This window comes from Pelecanus crispus, chromosome 5, assembly GCF_030463565.1.
Source record: "Pelecanus crispus isolate bPelCri1 chromosome 5, bPelCri1.pri, whole genome shotgun sequence".
NCBI lineage: Eukaryota > Metazoa > Chordata > Aves > Pelecaniformes > Pelecanidae > Pelecanus > Pelecanus crispus.
The window spans coordinates 4,217,465-4,240,010 of record NC_134647.1 but is presented as its reverse complement, the minus strand read 5'-3'; positions in this window follow the sequence as shown (position 1 = coordinate 4,240,010).

Sequence of the window (22,546 nt, the reverse complement as noted above, 5' to 3'; positions counted from 1 at the left end):
CCCATGCCCCCCTCCCCAAAGCTCAACAACAGAAATACTTCGTGTAACACACAGTTTAAAATACTCGGACTTATTGCCTTGGTTTCAGCCATCAACTTGGACCAGTTGGTCTCTTCTGAAATAGTCCTTTTCCTCTGGCAGCGGAACTGCACCATTAGCTTCCGCCACAAGCAGACAGTGCATCACGCTCAAGAAAACAGTAACTCCCTGACCCAAAAGTCCTCTCTCCTGTTGTCAAGCTGTACATCTTCCTGCAGTGCTGCGGCTTCCCCACCTCTGTCACAGCACAGCTCTCCTTCTGTTTACGGTTGACAAAACGGCATCTAGACACGGCATATATTTCACTGTTACGCTGCTTCTATTTGGCAAAATCAAGGAGAAATTAGGATTTTGCAACTTTTTCCAGTAGCTACTTGAATGTAATGCCTTTTTCCATTAAACAATTAGTAGGAACTAGTGCTAATACATTCAAACAAATTCCAGAGCCATTAGAAACGGTGCAAATTCATGCTGATATTTGATTCTTCGTTACATATCACTTGTGTCCTATTTAGCAAAACCAGATTAGATATACATTAACATATTCATCTACGCTGAAGCAGTCTACTGCAGGAAAATGAGAAGAGCAGTCTAGAAGGGCAGGCTCTTTTTTCTTTTTTGCAGGGCAAGCAACTCAATCCTGATTTTACTACAGAGACCCCTTTTCCTGGATCTTCAGCTTCATACCCAAAGCTCTCTGTATTTCATTTGTACCTTTGGCTGTACATTTACATGAAAAGTTGCAGGAATAACTGCCATGTCTCTTTGCATTGGATTCAGTAAAAATGCCTTTGATATTTTAGTTTCTTAATTGACAGACTTAAGCTCACAATTAATACCTGAACCTTTAAAGGGACACACCATGGAAAAACCCCTTGAAAGCACTTGGGAGCAGCCACCCAACCGTACCAGAGCAGGGAAGTCTGTGGAGATGGTGGTGTTACAGAGCAGGACAGAAGATGACACAGAAGGAACCAGAGACTAAACCTGGTGACAGACAGAAAACTTCCTAAAAGCCTTTTCAGCACCACATAGAATATGCTACAACTCCAAGAGCCACTTACTGGACCAAAACCAAGCCCAGAAGCAGGAAGCATCCCACAAGGACACAGCAAGCAATCATTTCTGCCTTCCATGGTTATTATGAGTTCTCTCCATTCAAGACTACCTCCAGCTTCATTCCAATAAAACCTGGCTTTGCCAAATTTAAAACCTTTTGGTCCCCATCAATAACAACAAAGAAGATACCTGGGCAAACTCACCACAAAGCCCTGACTGACCACACCACAGCCTCACACTTCTCTTCATTAAAAACACTGTAATGGTTTAATCCAAATCCTCCAGAATAGGGCCAAACAACACACTGGACTCTGCATGACGCACCAAAACCACCAGACAGCCAAAAGCTGTATCATTCCTACCTTGATAGGCCACGGAGCTGCAAGTGACGCTCAGAAGCAGGAGGTGGTGGTGGTAGTGGTGGTGGCTCTCCAGGACCCTCTCGCTCAGGCATTGTGGGGGGATGCATTGACACACAGCAAAGCTTCACAGCCACCCAGGAGCAAGGCATTCAACACAAGCTCCTTCCACGGTGCCCAGGCTGGTTGCAGTATGGGAAGGGACTGGCTGCCCAGCAGTGACCCCAGCACCAGCCCCAGGAGCTGCTCATCACCAATCACTCAGGTGAGCAGCATCACCCCACACCCACCCCCAGCCTGAGCCAGCCCACAACCTTTTACCTCTGATGTACTTAATTTCGAGCTCCAGACTACACTGGCCACTTTTTCAATTCCATTAGCAGTCAGGTCTGCAACCAGCAAATGTCCTTCAGGTGTCTATAGAGCTCGAGAGGGCTGTAATTACCTTAGCTGTAACAACAAAACAAAGTATTTTCATATGCTGCTGTTTTTTCATTGTTTTCCGCCAACAATGACCTACTGAAAAGCTAGAATAATCCTTTTTAGATCAAATAAACAAGGCCAAAAGCTTTTCCTACACATTGCTAACCTGATTCCTGGTTGTACAGAGAGGTGCATATAAAGTACCACTGTTGAAGTGACCCTTCTCCCTGCATAATAATGGGATTTTTTTTTTTTTCTTTTGCCATGCACATCCAGCTCAGGGGCCCACCTTGCAAAACAGAGGTGAGGACGTGGCAATGAGTTTGAGGCAGGGCCACAAAAATGACCCACAGCTGAATCTGCAGGACCTCAGCCTCTTCATTAACCCCAGAGAGGGCTAGGAGGTGATGGGAGTGCTGCGTACATGTATGTTAAATATACGTCTGATAGAGTGGAGGGGTACAGCCTCCCCAGCAAAAGCAGTGGCTGAAAGTGATGCAACAAAAGCTTGAACGGAGACACAGTTTCCTCTGGACACCTCTCCTGGGAATGCTTTTGGCTGATAGCTCAGGTGCCAAGGGAAAAGAGAACTTTCCCCACAGGAAGGGACCCTCTCCTCATTAGCTGGGGAGCATGCAGACAGCGGTCTTACTCATTGCTCCTGTGTGCAGACATCTCCTTTAGCTCTTTCTACCCCAGTCTATCTCCTGGGTTATTTACATTTTCCTCCTTTAGTCCTGTTGGGTTCTTTGTGATGAAGAATTTTTTTTCAAAATGTATCAGTGGCATCAAAATACCTTTTACAAACAACACACTTTATAATACCTCTAGGGGTTAAAAATGTATTTTATTTTCCTTTGCCATCTACCTCAAGTGCTGAGTCACAACCCAAATTATTTCTTTGTGGAAACTCTTTCTTAAAGGGACTGCTAAATACATACAAGTACACAGTGACCTGCCAGATCCCTGCTGGGGCATCCAGTAGCAGAGAAGTGTTTGATATCAGTCATCTCCTGCACGTTTCTTCCCTTATAGACAATGGAAATTGTTTCCTTTATACGTATTCTGTTAGGTCCCCAAATCTGCCGGGTGTTTCCTTGCAGTGACTGGTGATCTGCTTCTTGGGTTTCCCCTACTTTTCCCAGAGAAACGAGCCTGTCACGATCCACTTTTTAACTTCTACGTTACAGCAAAAATCTTTTTAAGGACGTGTATTGTGGAAAGGCTGGGCTTTTCCAGCTCCTTTTAACACTTTGTCCAGAGCACCCTTGTCTGCAGGAGGACAACTTCCATCTTTTTGTCAAGTTTTTAATGCCCCTGTCCTTTCACAGCATATGCATTGGATGAATCCTGGTACTTTATAACAAGTAAGACTTCTTAAAAAGTGATTTCACCTATTCACAAATTCCTTTAATGGAGATAATTTCAGGAACATCAGCCCTGTATTTTACTTAAGTCCTTATTTTATTATCTATAGCTTTCTAAGAAAAAAAATGTTTAAATACTGATAATACTAAAAACTCTTCTAACACACAGACTTTTTTACTCAAGACAAGCTTAAGCAAGTGTTCTCCTATCAGATTGACAGGATTGATCACCTACTTTTGTAATAAGACTGTGATAACAAACTCCTTTGAATTAGTAACACTGATTTTCATCGGTATCTCCATACAGTTCACCAGTACCCCTTGCTAGATCACCCATTGCATTTCTGGCATCCTCATCAAATGCCAAGAATTACCCCTGTTTGACCAGCTACCACAGGATGTATAAGCTCCATATCTTTGTTTGTCCTGGCTCCACCTCTGAGTCGAGTTTTGAGAGCTCTCTGCTCCAAGAGTAGTCTGCATATCCTGCCATACCCCCTCCCCCAGGATATGTGTGTTTTCTCTTCCTTAGGAAATTTTAACCTTTTCAAAAGTTAATTCCAAATGTTCTGTTTGCTTTTTTGTGTGATTTCGGATGGTGTCAGTCTGGTACTTTTATGAGTCAGATCCCCATAATTGCAAAATGCAATTAGCACAGTTCAGAGCATCCATAGTTTCATTTTATTTTTGTGCCTCAGATTAAAGACATATTTCTCATATACTCTATTTTTACGTGACATGTTATATTCAAATCTGTGCAGCACAGTTTTATGGTTATCATCCTACAAACCAACTGAAAACAGTCAAAAAAGTACAGTGTTTCAGAACTTATCTTCACAAATAGAGTGCTTTGGTTCACTTTCTTTTTCCCTACACTCATATCCTCCTAACGTACAGTGTTCAGTAACCACTCTGAATCACCCACCTTGAAAAAGATTTGCTATTTGGCGATGCATCTCCATCTACCTTTGCCTACCAGAACCTGTCTGCCTTTTGTTCTTCCCCCCCAAAACTTCCTGCTCTAAGAAGCAAGAGCACTTAAGATGCAATTGCTAATATCTCAAAGGCAATCTAGAATAAGCTGAATTTTTCCCTGCAGAAATAGGACCTGATTCCCTTTTAAGAGAAGCTGATATGAAACTGATATGAGAAACCAGCAAATGGGTTTGAAGTTCTGTCTTCCAGCTTTACTGACTCATAAACGGCACTTGGATGAGTCCTACAGAAAAAAAAAAGACCCAGGGTTTCAGAAACAAACTTCAGGCATAAGCCATTGGACTGATGGTGGGGCCGGCCAAGTCCCGCCTGATCCCAGCCTCCTCATGGACCACACCACCACCAAATGCCTGGATCTTCTCCCTCCTCCGAGAACGTGACTGTAGCAGGAGTCACTCGATTCCTGCCTTGCCTCTCTTCAGGCTTCGTGCAACACGACTGATAAACGCACCTTGAAAATCCTCAGGACTACTTTAAACGTTTGGTTTCCTTCTTAAATGCAGACAGTGTATGAGCACAAGCACAAACAGGTAGAAGCATACTGCTAAACTAGACCTTTAACCTGCAAAGCCCAATTGTTAGATCCTTTCAAACCCTCCCTCAAACATTAGGTTTTATCAAGAGTTTGAATGTATAAATAAAGGGTAGAAAGTAAGATAGAGAAGAAATGTTACTTTCAAATCACTCTCAAATGTCTACTAGCTTGCTCTACAAATGCTTGCTTTTTTATTAATGATTTTTTTTTTTTCTAAAAGATTTTCTAAAATTTTCTAAAAAAGTAAAGTGGGAAACGAAACACAGAAAAAGGTAAATAACAGTGCACAGCTATAAAGACACGCACTTTGAAAAAGCATCCCACTAGTCACCTACCTTATCAAAGATACGAGTATCTGGCACAAAGATAGGAGTATGGCACAAAGCAGATGGATAATAAAAGGATACCACTTAACCACTTAGCTAATCTGTCCAAATTGGAAAGAAGATATTAAGACTCAGAGGTACCATTTAAATAAAGGAATATGCACCATGTGGTTCAAAGCATTGTATAAAATGTCATGTTAGAAATGCTAATATTCTAATAAATAGATATATCCCGTCTCACATTCCTTTGGATTTAAAGCTTTACAGCATTATAATATGCTAAGTTAAACATACAGGGACACAGTGAGAGGTGACACAAATGGTTGTGCAAATTACACATTGGCGAGTGTGTGCGAGCTCCGGTAACTCGTAGCAGAGACGGGGAAGTACAGGGCCAGGAACACATTACAATAGGGAGTAGCTGGATAGAAGAAATAATAAATAAATAAAATTATGTAAATGAATGCTATGCAGATTTGCCACGTCTTTTTAAAAGGCAGTGAATTGCATGATATCTATTTCTCAACACAAATAATTGCCAAGATCCTGGGTGTACTATATTCAGGGGGTTGGTGCTGGGTGAATAAACATCAGGGCTGATTATTTCGACTGAATCTAGGATGTAAGTGGTTTTTCAGGTAAACAAGACCAATGCTTGGAGCAAAGCACCACAGTAATATGGCCAGAAAAGTGCATAGATAGGTGTCATACAATGACATTTGATTAAAGATGGTTGAATATTTTTTTCAATTGCTTTTTAAAAACTGTAACTGAAAATCTTGGTTTTCATAGAAATGCATTCGTAAATTAAAAGCACACATCTTGAGAATATTTTATTGTTTGGTCACAAACACTTTGAGTAATGAGAAGCTATTTCCTGACCAGCTCCCCACTATGTAGTAACTTGAACAATGCCTATTCCATGAAGAAACCGAGATGATGGGAAGAAAACAAATCTTCCAAGAACTCCTGTCAATCACTTGCTGATTGTGGTGTAAAACGTTGACTACTGAGGCTAGAATTCAATTCAATAAACTAAGTTAACTCAGAAAATTATTTCATTCTTCTTAAAGGTAAAAATTCAGAAATTGCAACACATAGATCTATATCATAGCTGTGTGCAAATACGTTACAAAAGCAAAAAGCAGTCCAGCTCCTTCGTGTCAAAAATTAAATGTGTGCTTTGGCAGACTCTTACCATGAAGGCTGCTTGTCCCTGCCTTTCTTACGAGTTCCTTAAAATGCAGCAAGGGCTTTTTATTAAGACCTGGGAACAGCAGAGTTTGCAGTGGATCCTGCAAGCTACTGGCAAAATAACAGTGCTCAGATTATATTTTACATCGCTAACTGTGATGCTTTTTATCATCCACATTTCCCTGCCAGTGTTGTAATATTATATATCTAGATATGATATAATATATACATTATATTCACTTACATAGATATACAGATATGTAGAGATACATATACCTATACATCATATACACATATATGTACATAAAAATATACACATGCCTAGATGTCTGAATGAGGATTTTGTTTTCTTTGCCTGAAGTAAGCATCACGTAAGCACCTTAGGTTTCAACCACGATATTTTTCATTTACGGTGCCACTAAGCGTGTAGGTATGCCTGACCGCTAACCCGACGCGTTCCTGTCGCTGGGGACGGCAGGTTCTTTCATCTTCTTAATGGACATTCCTCCACGAATGTCTATGGCCTACCTGACTACAATCCTTTAAATTTTAATTCACTTTACATTTAGCCAAGTCATAAATACCATTTAGGTACCAATATTCTGCTTTATGCAATCCCTAAGGTGGTGCTTTTATTTTAATGAAGCCATTTGCAACTTAAGAGGAAAAAATATTCCATCTTTGATTGAATATATTTGTCAGTTTTATTCCCGACTGGCATTTTTATGTGAAAACTTGAATAAAACTAGGGGATAGCTGCTTACCAACTGGGATAAAAGTTTCAGTGTGTTTTTGTCTTCAAAATTAGCTGAATAAATGGTCTTTTAAATTCATTTTGAAAACATCAAAGTTAACCTCAACCATAATCAAAAATAAAATCCAGAATTAAATTACATTACAAATGAAAAATTTCCTTGGTTATTCAGTATTTTAGAAGAAATTATACAACAGCAGATAACAGACCTTTCTATTAAAAAATGTTATTTTTAGTATCATGGAAAAGCAGGGACTTACTGCACTTCTACAATTATATGAGAAGCCAAATATTCAAAGTGTTCTAATATTTGTTTTCTCAGTTTTTCTATCGTGCAGTAGTTTGCATCTATTGAGTACACGTCATTTCAGTGGATGAGAACATGTGTTTAAGTGATGCTGGTTTTGTTAATGTGGTGATACAAAAAAAGAAGAGGAGAACTAAGGCAATTTCACATAACTCACAGCAAAGTTCCTAACGTGAATCTGAGTAATACCCTCTTCCTGGATAATTTGCTTTTCCTACTTCCACAGCTCTGGTGCAACGGGAGTTACAATGAGAAAGTGCCCTTCCCTTGTGCATGACAGGCAGAGGTTGCTTTGCGTTGAAGGCCTCCCTGTATCACAGTAAATAGGATTTTATCGTATCACTGTCACAGATCAAAATGAGAGGGTTGGGTTGTTTTTTTTTTTTTTATTAGGGGAAACTGTAACACTTCCTCATTTCCAAACATGTTTACAATCACCCAGATTAAAAATTATTCCAAACAGAAATTTGCACAGCATAATATTCAGTTCTGCCTGATGCTCCAGCAGGAGGTAACTGTTCAAAACGCCTTGTGCTTCAGGTGCCTCCGGATTCCAGCTCCAGGCACCAGGACACCACAGCCGTGTGGTTTTTATCCTGGGGCACGGCAGTCAGGGCACTCAAGGGTATCTGATCTCTGACTCTGTGAAGCGCTGCTGGAATTAGAGCAAACACAAATTAATACTGAAACAACCAGCATAAGAAATTCTGGCTTTCCAGTTTCCTCAAAAAACTTAATAAATTTTCTCCTTACACAGCCCTCAACAGAAATTGCAGCAACAGAATATGTTTTCCCAAAAAGCTGTTGAAAAGTGTGCTGTCAGAAACATTTCTAAAGACAATTCTAGCTTTACTTTTATCCTCATAAAATTTCACTGAGGCAGGTAAATGGCATTATTGCCATTTTATACATAGTAAATTACATCATAGGTCCCAGAAGGCAGTGAGCTGCCTAGCTTCTGCTGAAATCAGTCTGAATTAAGCATCTGGAAACACTACAAATACTTAATATTGTGTTTAAACCAGATCATAGCTCTCCAGTAGTAGGGGAACATTGCCTATATCAAAGTGAACACCACTGTAGCTAGGAAGAGGTGCTCCAGAATTAGAGTTGTAACTCAGAAAGAATTATTGTTAGAGTTATTAACATTAGTGATTGTCTCATCCTTACCAAAAAAACCCCTCTGTTATTAGAGAGAATACTTTGAATACTTTGAATACCTTGAATACTTTATAATACTGAAGAACTGCCTACTATTTTCATTTGACTGTACACAGATGGTTTACATACATAAAGTTGCAAACCAGTTCCAGGTCAGGTCTTTGTATGCTAACCGAGCCGCTTATTGACACTTACGGGTTTGTGTGCAAGCATGTGTACCACCTAAATGTACATTGCAGTTACTTTAATGAGTACTGCAAAAATGGTTGTGTGGTTATTTAAAAATGCACATCTGAAAATCTGTCCAGCCTTCTGGTTTCATCCTGACCCAGGCCACCAGCCTTTCCTGTTCTTTGGGGAAGAGGGAATGCTGTGAAAACTGAATACCTTCTGCTTAGCCAAAAGGCTAAGAATGAGAACCAGTTCATATCAATTTCCATGGAAGTACAAAATCTGAGCTCTGTTCCTCAGGATTTGTGAGGCTGGAATACCCTGTGTTGGCCAACACGATCACAGCACCACCCAAGTATTATGACTGTGTTTCCATTAGCCATTGAAATGGAAAGGAATATTATTGTGGTTAATCACCTGCTTCAGGAAACACCTATGAAAGTCATTGGATTCAGCGGTAGAAAACTGATTCCACACAGTCCACCACATTTGGTTTGATCCACAGCTCCTGAAGTCAGTGGGAAAAAATGCAATTAATGTCCGACTAATTGATGGATTGGGTCAGTACTCCAGTTTTCTGCATATTCAGATGTCTATTCTTTCAACTCAGCCAAAAATGTTAAAGGTTTGGTTTTAATTAATTGAATGCTAATGAATAGTGCCAAATTCACAAGAAGGAAATCCTCTTTCCATCACAGTTTCCCGAATCCTATAGCATCCTTCTAAGGCTCAGCTCCAAGGAGGAGTGACCGTGGCACAGCTCTGCATCCACGGCTGCGTGGGCACTGAGGTTTCTGATCAGGCCGTGGGAGCTGCTGTCTATTCCAACATTTCAAGTGAATACAAAAGGCTCTAGCAAAGGGATTTAGGTCAGTATTTACATATTTGTCCAGTGACATTATGGGTGCTGTCAGCTAATACAACAAATGCATTTGTTGTTTTGATTGTTTATATTTCGGTTGCTTAGGGTTTTAGTTCTGTTTAGATTGTTGATATCTAGCAATACGTATACTTGGAATAAGGGCAAAGTCAAGGTCAGTGCACTGGCAGATTCATTTCAGACCTTGCAGTCTGGATGAGGAGTTGCTGGATACTCTTGGGGCAGTTCCTATACCGACGGATGCAATCAGGAATGGTTTCTCTCGTTACTAGTGAGAGTCAAAGTTCTCATCAAGCAAATATTGCCGGATGGTAGGATCGGACAGCAGGTTTTGTCTGATATGGATCGTGACTTAATGAGATTAAGGGAAGTCTGCAATATAACTAATGCAAGAATACTAGGCAGCTCTAACAAAATGGTGACGTGTTCCTGCATATTCTTGTGAGTCAAAACAACAACAAAAAAAGTATTTATAAGAGTAATTTTTAGTCTACGCTGATTTTTTGATCCTGTTACATGTTTTCCTCTACTACAAACTAGAGTTATAGATCTGGCTGAATCCTATAAAACAAGGATAGCTAGCTCACCAGCACATCTCAAGCCTTTATAGAGGAGAAAAGCATAGCTAATTATCCCTACCTTATAGGTAAAATGAGACAGAGCCAGGGTGACCTGATTTGCCTGAAATCATTCCACCTGGCAGGCATTTAGGTATAGCTGGTCGCCTCAGGACTAAGCCAATGCTTCAGGAAGTAAGTAGCACTGTCCACACCTCTCATTTAACCAGTTATCAGGTTTATGCATTATCTTATCATGAAAATGTTTATAAGAGTAGAGGCAACAGTGTGCAGGACTCTGGTCTAACCAGAACCATGAGTATCACTTTATCTTGGCTGCACCACTCGTTCATTCTTAGACCAGGTTTGAGCTAACAGCAGATCATACACATCTGTGCCAGGTACTGAATACCCATTATTTTAAAAGAAATAAAACAAAATTTATAGGTACAGTTAAAAATTCAAGAAGTATAGTGTTCACCCATTGAACGGACACACAGGATTTGATAAAGACTTCCTAAGTCATCTTTTCCATACACTCCACCTACAAGCATCCTGAGAAAACAGCATCTCAAAAACACCATAGTATAAGGGTCAATCAGGGCCATATCTCATCGCTGTGACACCATGCGATTTCCTATTGGCAATCCGAATTGAGTGAGGGCAACAGGTTTTTGCTCTTTATGGCATACTAAGTGTTCAGATAGGTAACCATGGACCAGGGCTGGATTTGGCAAGGATAAACATATTTGGTTTGAAATCTGATCAAGCAAAGAGTGCGACCACCAAGACCTGAAACCATTCTTAGATCCATGGCTATTCTGGTCAACTCTTAATTTATAGGAATTTATAACATGGTTTTCTCAAACTTTTTTGTTGTTGTTGTTCCAATTTATCTTTTTTATTTACTTGATTTGTAATCCCCTTCATTCTTTTTTACTGCTGTAACGTATAAGGATGAAAATTTAAGGCTTTTTCATACTGACTCTGAAAGCTCTTTTGTGGTCAGTATGGCAGCAACTTTCTACTTCTTGAACCATTTCTCTTTCTGTACTACAACATATGGATCATTATTCTACCTTGTGTGCATTCTGTTGCATTTCGTCCCAGTCTTGGTTTTGAGCGCACTTTAACCTCTTTTGAGCTTGGACTTTTTTTTTCTGCTATCTGTAACTTCTTTTTACATAAGATCTTAGTCCAAGTGGTCAGTCTTCCACTTATGCCCCTGCAGTCCATGTTTATAGTTTCAGAGTTTAAGGACAGAAGTAAACTTCATATCTTTTCTAATCTCCTAAGGATCACAGACCATCATGTTATATGCCTTCTAGATGCCCATGTATTGCAGCCAAGAATTTAGGTTAGAAGGAAATATTTTAGGCCCCAAGAAACTAAGCCGCTGTATGACAGATGAGTTGTCAATAGTCATTAGGAAAACCCATATGATGGCCTACAGGAGAAAATACTTGTACTACAAGGTGCTGAGACTCCACATCTTCAAGAAGAGGCATGAAGGATGGTTCCATAGAAAAGAATATAAGAGGAAAGGTACATTTTTACCTGCTTACTTTTTAAAAAAGGCATTTTCATCCTCCAAATCAACATTGTCTCCCCCCACAACATGCACATAAGCACCACCATGTTTCTTCTCCGTAATGATAACACAACACTTCCCAAAGCAATGTTCACGACAAGCAGTATCAAAGTATTCTGTATTTGGCAATTTCAGTGCTAGAATCAATGTTTCCTGAAGGGTGTCTGAATGAGGCTGGGTTACGTATGACGCTTCATAACAAAGTGAGACACGCACACAGAGCTAAAGTCATCCCCAAAGTCTACTTTATCTGTCCAACACAAAATTAACAGTGTGTCTGAGTGCACTGTAACATGCGTGTCACATCACATGCCACCTTCTTTTGAAAGCAAGCACATGTAGTAGAAATCCGTACTCAGAAATTCAGTCGCTTCAAATTTTAACAAACATCTTTCCTAATTTCTGCCTACACCAGACTTCCTCTGACATAAGGCCCCGTGTTTTAGAAAATGTAAAAAAAAAAAAGAAGAAATAAGAACTTAATGTGGACCTGCCTAAAAGTTGACAAATGTCCTAATTCTTTGGAGATATTGTATTGCAGAGCTGGCATTAACATGCTGTGGCATTGCTGTTGGCATTAACTTTGTCTGGTTTATTTACACTCATTTCCTTACACCACCCCTCCCGATGGCCCTTTCCTCGGCATGTCAGTCCCACAGAAGGCAGCTTGTAGTCATCCACACTAGTTTGACATCGGCTATTTAGGACCTCAAGGCAACCTAGGCACAGGCAAATTTATAGTCCTAGGGCTGAGACACAGGGCTGAGACACAAGAGTTACCGCAGATTGAAAAATCACTAAGTATCTGCTGAAGTGCTCTGCCCAATTTGCACGTTCTTGGGCCATCTCCAAAGAGGATAAAACAAGTTAGATTAAACTTCTTTCTTTCAAGTTGAAGATAATGTATTTTACCTTCCAGTTGCCACAGGCTATGAGGGTGCACCAGATTGGTTTCTGGGGCTCAGCTGATGTCTCTTAATTTGTCAAGCCACAGTAACTCAATCACATAGCCGAACCCCTCGCAATAGTCACTGCCATTATGCTAAATGCCTTATGCTAGCAATCAAACTACAGTTCTAGATATTAATGTGCCATCTTAGAAGCCAGCTTCAGCTAATAGAGAAACACCGGAAAATGTGTCAGAGAACTTTTGTCTTTTCCTGCGCCTTGGTGGTGGTGGATCCAGTTGGGGATTTGGCTATGACCCAATGTTACATCTCACCACTGATGGCAGTGATTCCTCTAAGACTCCCTAGTATCTAGGATCTTCTTGCTCAGACAAGCACACAAGACTGAAGCAGTGCACTGACTGATTGCTTACAATTACGGCTTTGAACTGAAGCCTGGAGTCCATGGGAGAACATCGCTACACAGCGTTTCCCTCTAGCCATGTCCAGATAAGTTAGAAACATGTTGTGACCTTTTGTATTTATTTTTCCCCCAGAAAAAAACCTACAAATCTTTTTTTTTTTTTTCCTCTCTGATTTAACAAGCATACTTGACATTCACTATTACTTAGGGTTTTCTTTTTTAATTTTACCTTACATTTCATGGTATATTACTACTTATGTATTAAACTAAATAGTAAAGTTGCTGTTCATCATTCAGGCTATTAAAAGTATTCCATTCCTATAAATTGTTTGTTTGGGGTTTTTTTCGTTTTTTTCAAAACATGTACCACGCTTATAGCTCTGGGCTTCACCTCATTATTTCAAAATACATTCCTTAATTGACTGAGATAATGCAAATAATTTTGATTGATATAGCACCTTGTATGTAGCCACAAGAGGAAGGCAGGTCAGGATCTCTCCTACATGCTGTAGCAGAGTGTCGGTGCCAAAACCAGCATCGTGGGTACTTAGAATAATATTATTGTGCGCTAACATTGTAGCCCATTGGTTTCTTTAAAAGAACAGAAATTTATTCAGGTCTCCATTTATTCTTCTCCCAGCCCCCTCAAACTGGTCGTAAGGAAGTTAAGGGCTTCTGGGACTGGGATACTGGGGTGAATTCTGCAAACCAGCCTAGACAGGTCCTGGTTTAAGTTTTGGCCGACGAGCTTTCGAGAGGGCAATGGGTACCTCTGAGCCCTCCTGGAAATGTCATGGCAGGTCTAGTGCAACTGTAAGAACAATTTACAGAGCGAGCGTCCTGTGGTTATTTTCTTGACACACTGCATAACACCAAGATACCGAACCCCAGATAGGTCTATTACAAAAGCAATATTTACTTCAAGCCATTTCGGTTAATACCTGTGAAAGGATTAGCACTGTAGACAAGCCATTAGTGGCAACAATGATTATCCACTATATGTCATGAGGTGTGACAAAAAACTAAAGTGCGAAATTAAGCTCTTTACTAGCTTAAGGAGATTTCTGGTTTAGGCGCCTATACAAGGATAGGGGATAGACTCTGTTTCACCTTATAAAACAAACATTAAGGATCAGTAAGACATGGTGCAAGACACAGTGTGCCTGGGTGGCCAAGCGAGATATGAAATAACAGCTACTTTATAGTGGACTTACAGTAAACAAAACAATGATGTTTTGAATTATTTGGGGCTGATGAAAAGATTGTAAATTAGATATCCCTGAATGATATTAAATATCAGAGTCACTGAATCTTTTGGCAAACTTACGAAAAGGTTGCACAGTGCTTTCAATATAAAAATCAGCCTCTCCAGTGGACAGTAATCATGTCAACACTTATTTTATTTCTGTTTTGCAGATGCAGACTATAACACACAGCAGATAAACTGGCTCACGTTTGCTTTTTGAAAGGTAACAGGGTAGAAAGCAAGTACCCCCCCATGTCCTCATCCACAGCACCCAGCCATGTGCTCTTAGCCTGGAGAAGGAGTGGGCCTATCTTCCCTTGACATCTGCTTTGAAAGGGATAGTATTAGTCAACTCCGATAAATTTTGGACCAAATGTGATTCTCAGTAACCTGACTGCTATGCTGGCCTGCAGATGGGAAACAAACACAACAAAGATTTCTCCCAGTCTATCTTCCCAACGGCACTGGAAGCTTTTCTGCTCTGAATCTGCTCCTTTGCCGTAGGATATCCCCTGCCAAGATACGCACTTTTAGGAGCAAAATCTACTCTGAAGTTAAGGCTGTGTGGGCCAGAAGCAATCCTCCATCTAAACTAGCAGATGAAGACAAGCTTTAATTCATCCATTGACGACAAGATTGTCTCCTGCACAGCTACGTTGCCATTGAAGGGGCAATAACAGCTACTTACATCTAAATAACATCTAGATAAATGATCTAAATCTATCTAAATAAAAAATTAGATAAATGCTATAATGGGTTATGAAACTCTATTTCTACATAAGCAGTCAAGTCTTTGTGGATTCCCTTGGGGAATGCCCATAAATCCATGACACGTTGGTCACAGACATTACCATGACTTAGAGCTTGAAATTTGTGCGCTTGGTGCAACTGCACTGTCGTCGTGTGCTCTTGCAGCGTTTGGATTAAATCAGCCACAACATCAAGGCTTGAATCTCTGTTTCTGACAATGGAGATTTCACTTGGATAAAAGCATGCATTAAGTTCTTCTGCATACTAAATTACTTACATCTTCAAAATACATCAGTCTTTCACTGGTAATATGGCAAGTATAAACTTGGTTATTCAAATGGTGGCTGGTTTCCTTTGGAAATAAATATACAAGACAAAGTTGTCCTTTTCTCCAGCTAACCCAACAAGTTTGCACCTTGAGGTTTGAACAGAACACTTAAAATGCATACAATTACAGCCACTTCCACCAGATCAATGTATCAGTGACCATATGGCATTCTTGGGGTTTGACATCTTCCCTCAGGCTACCCCTTGCACCCATATCTTCCCCAACCTAATTGCTGATTTTTGTCTCACATCATCCTAAAAGTTAAGTTCCCCTGTTTATGTGCACTTCTCATGGCTTCAACTGCACCATTGCCTGAAGATAGGTTAAAATTTAGTGCTCTTTAGCAATAACACTAGTACTGTAAACCTTCATTAGACCTTTAAAAAACCTGCCCCAGACTGGACAAAATTCCCTCTTACATCCTCTCTGCTTTTTGGCAGTCATTAAAGGGAATGAGCCGTGCTGCCTCCCAAGCTACCCAGCACTCACGTCAGCATCCCACACCATCAGGAAAGGGCAAACCAAGGCCAGGCAAAAACCAAGGTTTTAAAAGTGCGACACATCTGGGGTTTTTTTGTCTGTTAGAAAACTATACCCGCTGTACAGCCAGGTTTCAGTCTTCAGAGTAACCATTCAGGAACGGTTTACTGATTGTAAAACTGGCGTCTATCTTGTGCTTTTCAACAGGTGAACTATCTAATAAGCAGCAGAATCCCTGTGCTAAAGAGATTACGCTCTGAAGCACTGAATGGAGTAAAATGCCGTGTTGAATTTCGCAGGTGCTCGGTGTGCATTTATTAAGCGATTATTCCCTGCGCTGGTACTTCCCTCCCCTCTACTTTCAAAACCTCGAGCTTTCTTTTGCAATGTCTCTTCCTACGTCTTTGAGCTCCCTCTCCACTGAAGAAATTCGCTGCTGCTCCACCAAAGACCCAAGTACCAGGTAATTGCAGTTAGGAGGTATTTTGAAAGCTTAAGTTTTGCTTGTCCTGGCTCTCCGCACAGGAATGAATTTTGCTCCCTGTGTATGTGCACACGCGAAGGCTCTGCAATGTTTCTGACTCACAAATTGCCATTTTGTTCTGATCGCTTCTTATTGCGTGAGGCTAAGCTCTTGAGTCATGACATTTTTGTGTTGATTGGAGAGGGAAGGAAGCACTTCTAAGGAATTACTATGTTTTCTAAATAATTCTAAATAGATATTAAGAAAAATATATTACAGAAAGTGACTGAACCTACTTCAACCCACTTCTGATGTTTTTTTTTAATCATTCATGCACATTTATATGAACATTAACTTAACTTTGCCTCAAATTAAAAACTGAATTTAACTTATTCTCTATCCTCCAATACATATTATATGTGTACATAATGTATAGTTGCAGTTACATAGATGCACTGTGTAGAAAAACATCCTCAGACCAAGCTACCTTTCCAGACCCAAAGCATAAATATACATGGTTTATTAGTTCAGATACCCAATTTTTTTAATTAAGCAGCAAAGTATTTATTTAGCATTCATGTCTATGTATATTATTTCTTTAATGGTAACTCAGTATGGCTTCAGTTTTCCTTATCCTTTCCTGAGCATAGTGCCTGAGCAATTAGCCCACATGGGATTTATAAATACAGGGCTGCAGATTTACCTATAGCAGCACACTTACTCGCTGCTGCTGAAAGCTGGGGCAGGGAAAACAACAACAAACTAATAGGAACATCAAATTTAATCACAATAACTATTTTTTTTCATGAGAATGTATATGAAGGAAGGTATTTTATGTATGTCATGACAGACTTCACCTGTAAAAGACTGAGATGCTTGCATTCATGCAGTACATTTGCTGCACCTTCCATTGCCCAAAGCAATTCCCTATATACAAAATTTTCTTTCTTTTTTTTAAGCATCCTGAAAAGCAGGGTATAAAAATCCTGTGTGTTCTTTAGCATTGCTACAGGGGTTAAATTGTTAATGCTTTACTTTCACTCTAGTTTTTTATCAAACTTTCTTTTTTCTCTCCCTGGGGATAAACAAATGGACAGCTTTCCTCTCTAGTATTCCTCCTTCCATTACCATCACAGCAGAATGCATCTGAGACTATAATAATTCAGTGATGAAATACAAAATGTCGCAATGCCATCTCTCTTAAAGTGAACTGAGATTTTGTTATGCCATTTTAGGTGCACTAATAGCTCCTAAAGTCCCATGGAGTATCTTAATGTGAATTTAATGAGCTGATAGCATATAAATGACAGTGCTGTGAGGGTGAAGGTGACATAACCTTTTTCCTTCTATTTGATGTTTGTCTTTGAAAAAATACAGATCTTTTCAAAACGTACCGCATTATTACAAAGTGCTGTATCATTCAGCAAAGAGGCTACCATTGTTTTATCATTTTAAAGCCCTTTTCTGCTCTCTTCGTGGCACGAGAAACAAAAACACTTTTTAGTTCACCATTAAGGTAATTAACAATCTAAACACTTTCCCTTGCAGTACAGTGCCAATATGTGGCATCCCGGTGCTCACGGCCACGCCGTGGTGCGCACATCCAGTGACAACCCACCATTTTTATCATGCGTTGATGTCAGCACCGGTAGCATGGAACCGGTAAAATTGCGTATGAATCACATGGAATGAATCACATGTATGAATCGCATCCGTCTTTATTTCCCGGGTGTCATCTTTTTTTTTTTTCCCCCTATCAAGGATAACGCTAAGAGGTCTACTCATCATTGCTGACTCCCAAACTCCGCGTGTCATTACCGGAGCATTGTCATTTATAATGAGTTGCCTCCCCTCGCTCAACAGTGTCACACCCCATTGTGCGCCCAAATCCCAATCACCTTCCGCGCGGTAATGAACTGTGATCCCATCAGCACTGGCTTGGATCAGCACTGACACCGCCAGGCACAGGGGAGGAAGGGACCGTTGGTAAAAGATAAATATATTGGTAACCAGATAGCAGCAGACGTATAGAAAACATAACTGGCAGATTAAGGAGGTAACTGAATGTATGAGGTTATTAAAGTTTGCCGGAGTGTAGCAATGTAGCTTTTCCACTGTAGTTTGAAGTATTCTCCTTAAAACCTTTAATTCAAGCTTAAGAAATGACATCTCGGGGTTCCCCCCCCCCCCGCCCCCGACATAAACAGTCAGAGACACGGCAGCCAATGATTTGATTCCTTCCGTGCTAAACACTTTGCAACTTGGAAAGAAAAATTATTAACTTTCACTTCTCTTTCATCAGATATTATAAACATATTGCTCCTAAACGATGTATAGAACCCAGACGTTATTTACTATTTGGAAACTCCATCATCAGCGGGACTTATTTCTCTTAATTTCATGCTCATTAGCTGAATTGAAGTCAATCAAGGATTTTCGGGGGTTTGTTTGCTTGTTTGTTAACTTTAAAGCACGTGTAGGGCAGATTATGAATTAGTTCTGAAGACAGCATATTTTCTGTATTTTCTGGCAGTCCCAATGCTGTTAAATGCAGTGCGTAAGACTAAGCGAATTCAGTTTATGAAAGTTATTTCTTCCACCAGTAGAAATGATAACATTTGCTCCTCTGAGAAAGATGTACCTTGGGCTGCGTTTGACAAAGGAAAAATAAATAAATAAATAAAAAAGCAGCTTACGTGTTTCAAAAAGTTGGAATTTTGGCGATGTATGAAATTTGTTTAGAAAAACCTTTTCGTTGCCAGGTGACAAGGCAAAACATATCACATATGCTTAACAACCAGCTTGTACATATTTTGTCTTTCCAAGGTTTCTAGGGCTGGTCAGGCACAATGATGCATTACAGCTGAAGGAGCTTCCAGCAGGGACAAATGTTTGTCTCTTTCCAAAAGAATTTTCCTAATCCTTAAGAAAAACAACTCAATATTTCTCATTGTTTAATGATTGAATAAGGATTAATTCTGCTCAAAATTCATCGTATTACGAGTCATAACTTATATATTGTGTTTGCTGAGGATGCATACTACTGGTTTTCTGGCACATCGTATTTGTTAGCATTTCGTGGTATAGCACAAGCAGTAGTTCAGCTAATACATACAAATTTCTTACAATAGCCTGACATCCTATCCCTGTTCTACTGTCAGACAACAAACGCGAGCAGTGTAAAAACCTATGGATGACTAAGGATCAATGATAATAATGTGTTCAAACTTATATCCTACTACTTACAAAAGCTACTCTTGCCATAGTCCGAGCACCTTAGGATCTCTGATGTTTCCATTTCATCAGCACTTCATTCCACTGATGAACATTTTCATTTCAGAGGAACTGAATAATTAGTTAAGGTTGTAGAGGAAACCAGAGACAGAGCAGAAAAAAACCCAACCATCTTGCACTCAAATTCCCCTGAAATTGGCCATTGTCACCAGAGACCCATCCTTCCCATTGCAAAACTCAGCCTTTGCTGGGAACATTTACACGTATCCCATGGCCTGTAGTTGGAGTTAATGGACTTCACACATGTGAAATTAATTGTGGGGATAATTCTGAAACAATTACCTTTTCTTGGAATCCCCGTCAACAACTATTCTAATAAATCATGATGCTGCTCACATTAATAATGATCATTAGTAATTAAATGCATCTGTATACTCAACCTTTTTGCTCACTTAAAGTAAAAAATATTAAAAAGGCAGAGATGAGTTTGGTGTCCACATTCCCACGTGCCTAACACACAGTATGGACACAGAGAACCTGCCTGTTCTGCACTCTGTTCTAGCTGCAATTATAAACTGTTTGTGCCATTAAGAAAACTTGAATCCCAATGCCAATCTCTCTCAGAAAAAGCATCTCATGTTCATGCCCACATACTCCAAGAATTCCGAGGTTTTTTTCTCTCTCTCTCTCTTTTTTTACAGACCAATTTTTAGTGTCCCTCAAAGCATGACTCATGAGATTAAAACGTTTTTTCTCTAATTACACTTGTCAGTAGAAAGCAATAAATCAGTTTTCAAATAGTATCACTGATTCATTTAGAACAACGGGCTGTTATTTCTCTGTGGCATGGAGGGGCTGCCCTCTTGTCTTCCACACACCCAGGTGAGCATTGCCTTTTATACAGGTTGGGTTTGGTACCAGAAATTCTTTTTCTCTCCACACCAATATTTATAATCTGCCACCACTTTCCTCCAACCTACTGCACCTATTCCCACCTACCCTGGGGAAAAAACAAGCACACACAGAAAGCTCAACGCTAAAAAACTTTTCTTTTCTCTCTATTGGAGAGTATAACTCCTTGAATTAGATACCCGGTAAGAACACTCATGCCTGCAAATTCCAGTTTGCTCTCCCTGCCAGTAAACCATGCACGCCAGCAAACCGATTTCCTAGAATCCTCATCAAAAAACAACAACAAAGGGCTGTAATGATGGTCAAATCAAATTTATTTAAAAGGGAAAGAGAGACCATACACAAAACCTTTCTGCATTACTGTTCAGATGTTCTGTGTCTCTACCTGCAGCCATTAATATTCACTGGCCCTCTAACGCCTTAAAAAATTTAGGTTTTTTTATTTTTTGTTTTACTTCCTATGCCATTTCATTGTAGATTATACCCTGTTGCAGTACAAGGCATCCATTTACACAGTGTAAACTTACACTGTGAGATATGATCCCGGATGAGGTATTGCCTCAAACAGAAAATGAAAAATATTCCATGCATTTTAAACATGAATCAAAGATCATAAGTTACACAAATGCGTAATACATTTCTGCTAGTCTCTGGCAGGAAAGAAAAACAAAACTGGCAGCTATAGCAATTGTATAATGGCAATTATTGAGGGAAATAATTACAGAAAAACCTGTTCAAATTATATATGGGATGGAATGACTCAAAGCACGAATTTAAAGGGATAGCCAATACTTCAGCAAACCTCACTGTGAGACACCGGGCAGCAAAATCAAACAAATGTATTTGCTGAAGTCTTTCTACCCTCTGAAGTTTGCGAAACTGGACTAAGAGCAAGTGTTCCCGCTTGGTGCCGGGGGCCCAGCTGCAGTGACTGCAGGGCAGGCAGTGAAAAGCCCTTTTTCCTAGATCCCTGTGCACGTTAGCTGCACGGGCTGCTTTATCAGGGAGGCTCCCAGCGGCATCAGGCCACAAGTACTCCTACACACAGGAAAGAAGGAAGCCCTAGCACAATTTTATCGTAAAAATCAATCCTCCCTCAGCTGCCGGTGGGTTTAGAAATTAAAAACATTAGAGGTGAGAAACGGAGCGAGATGTGACAGAGCCAGGTAGCTCCGCAGCACGGAGGCCCAGCCTGAATGGTCACCTGCATCTCCAACACCATTGCTGTCCGTACCCAAAGCTAAAACTTCTTGTTCAAGAGGTTTTCATCTGCAGTTCTGACTACTGTGACTGCCCTCATCCCATCACCCTGACGCCTGCGTCACTCTGGTTGAAACACGCAGTCACTGAAATTATCAGCCTTGATGGTTGTCAGGGAAGTAGTCGAGGAAGGCTCACCACGTCTTCCCTTTTTTGCTGAATCTCCTTCTGGCTTTCCCACATTACACTCAAGCTTCTTGTCCTTCCTTCTGGTCCAGATCTTGCTTCTCAAACACCTCTCCCTATTTTGAAAACTTCTGCTTCTGTCATGTCCCCTCCCTCCTTGCACCCAGTTTGCAAACCTCTGTCTGCACTTCCAACACCTGGACACCTCGGCCAAAGCCCTTCTCAAGACAACAGGTTTTTTCATTATGTATACGCGAAAAAATGCAAAGGTCTTTAATTTATCTCTATTAGCTACAAACATTTCCCCAGTTATTCCTTCTAACACGTTATGTTGTCTTAAATTTGTGTTGCTATTTTGTTTCTTATTTGAAATTGGTGTGACAGCTGAGGACAAGGGTCACAGGCTTTTACATGTACTGTAAGTACACATTTGATTCCTGCAAGTTGAAACAATAAATGTTATGAAATAAAAATATTATCGATTTCCTAGGATAACAATTTAGCAACAAGAAAAAGAGAGTAAGACAGTAAAATATTATGTTGGCTTCTCTTAAAAGTTTCTCTCTTTGCACAGGCTACTCATCCAGGCAAAGCATCACATGTCCTGCATTAATAATAACTTTTCAAAGTTTGTAGTCTAAGAGCTTTGGAAAATCAGCTACTAACAAAGCTTTATCTTCCAACGCATCACCAGTTCATCAGAGCTTTCTGTGTACA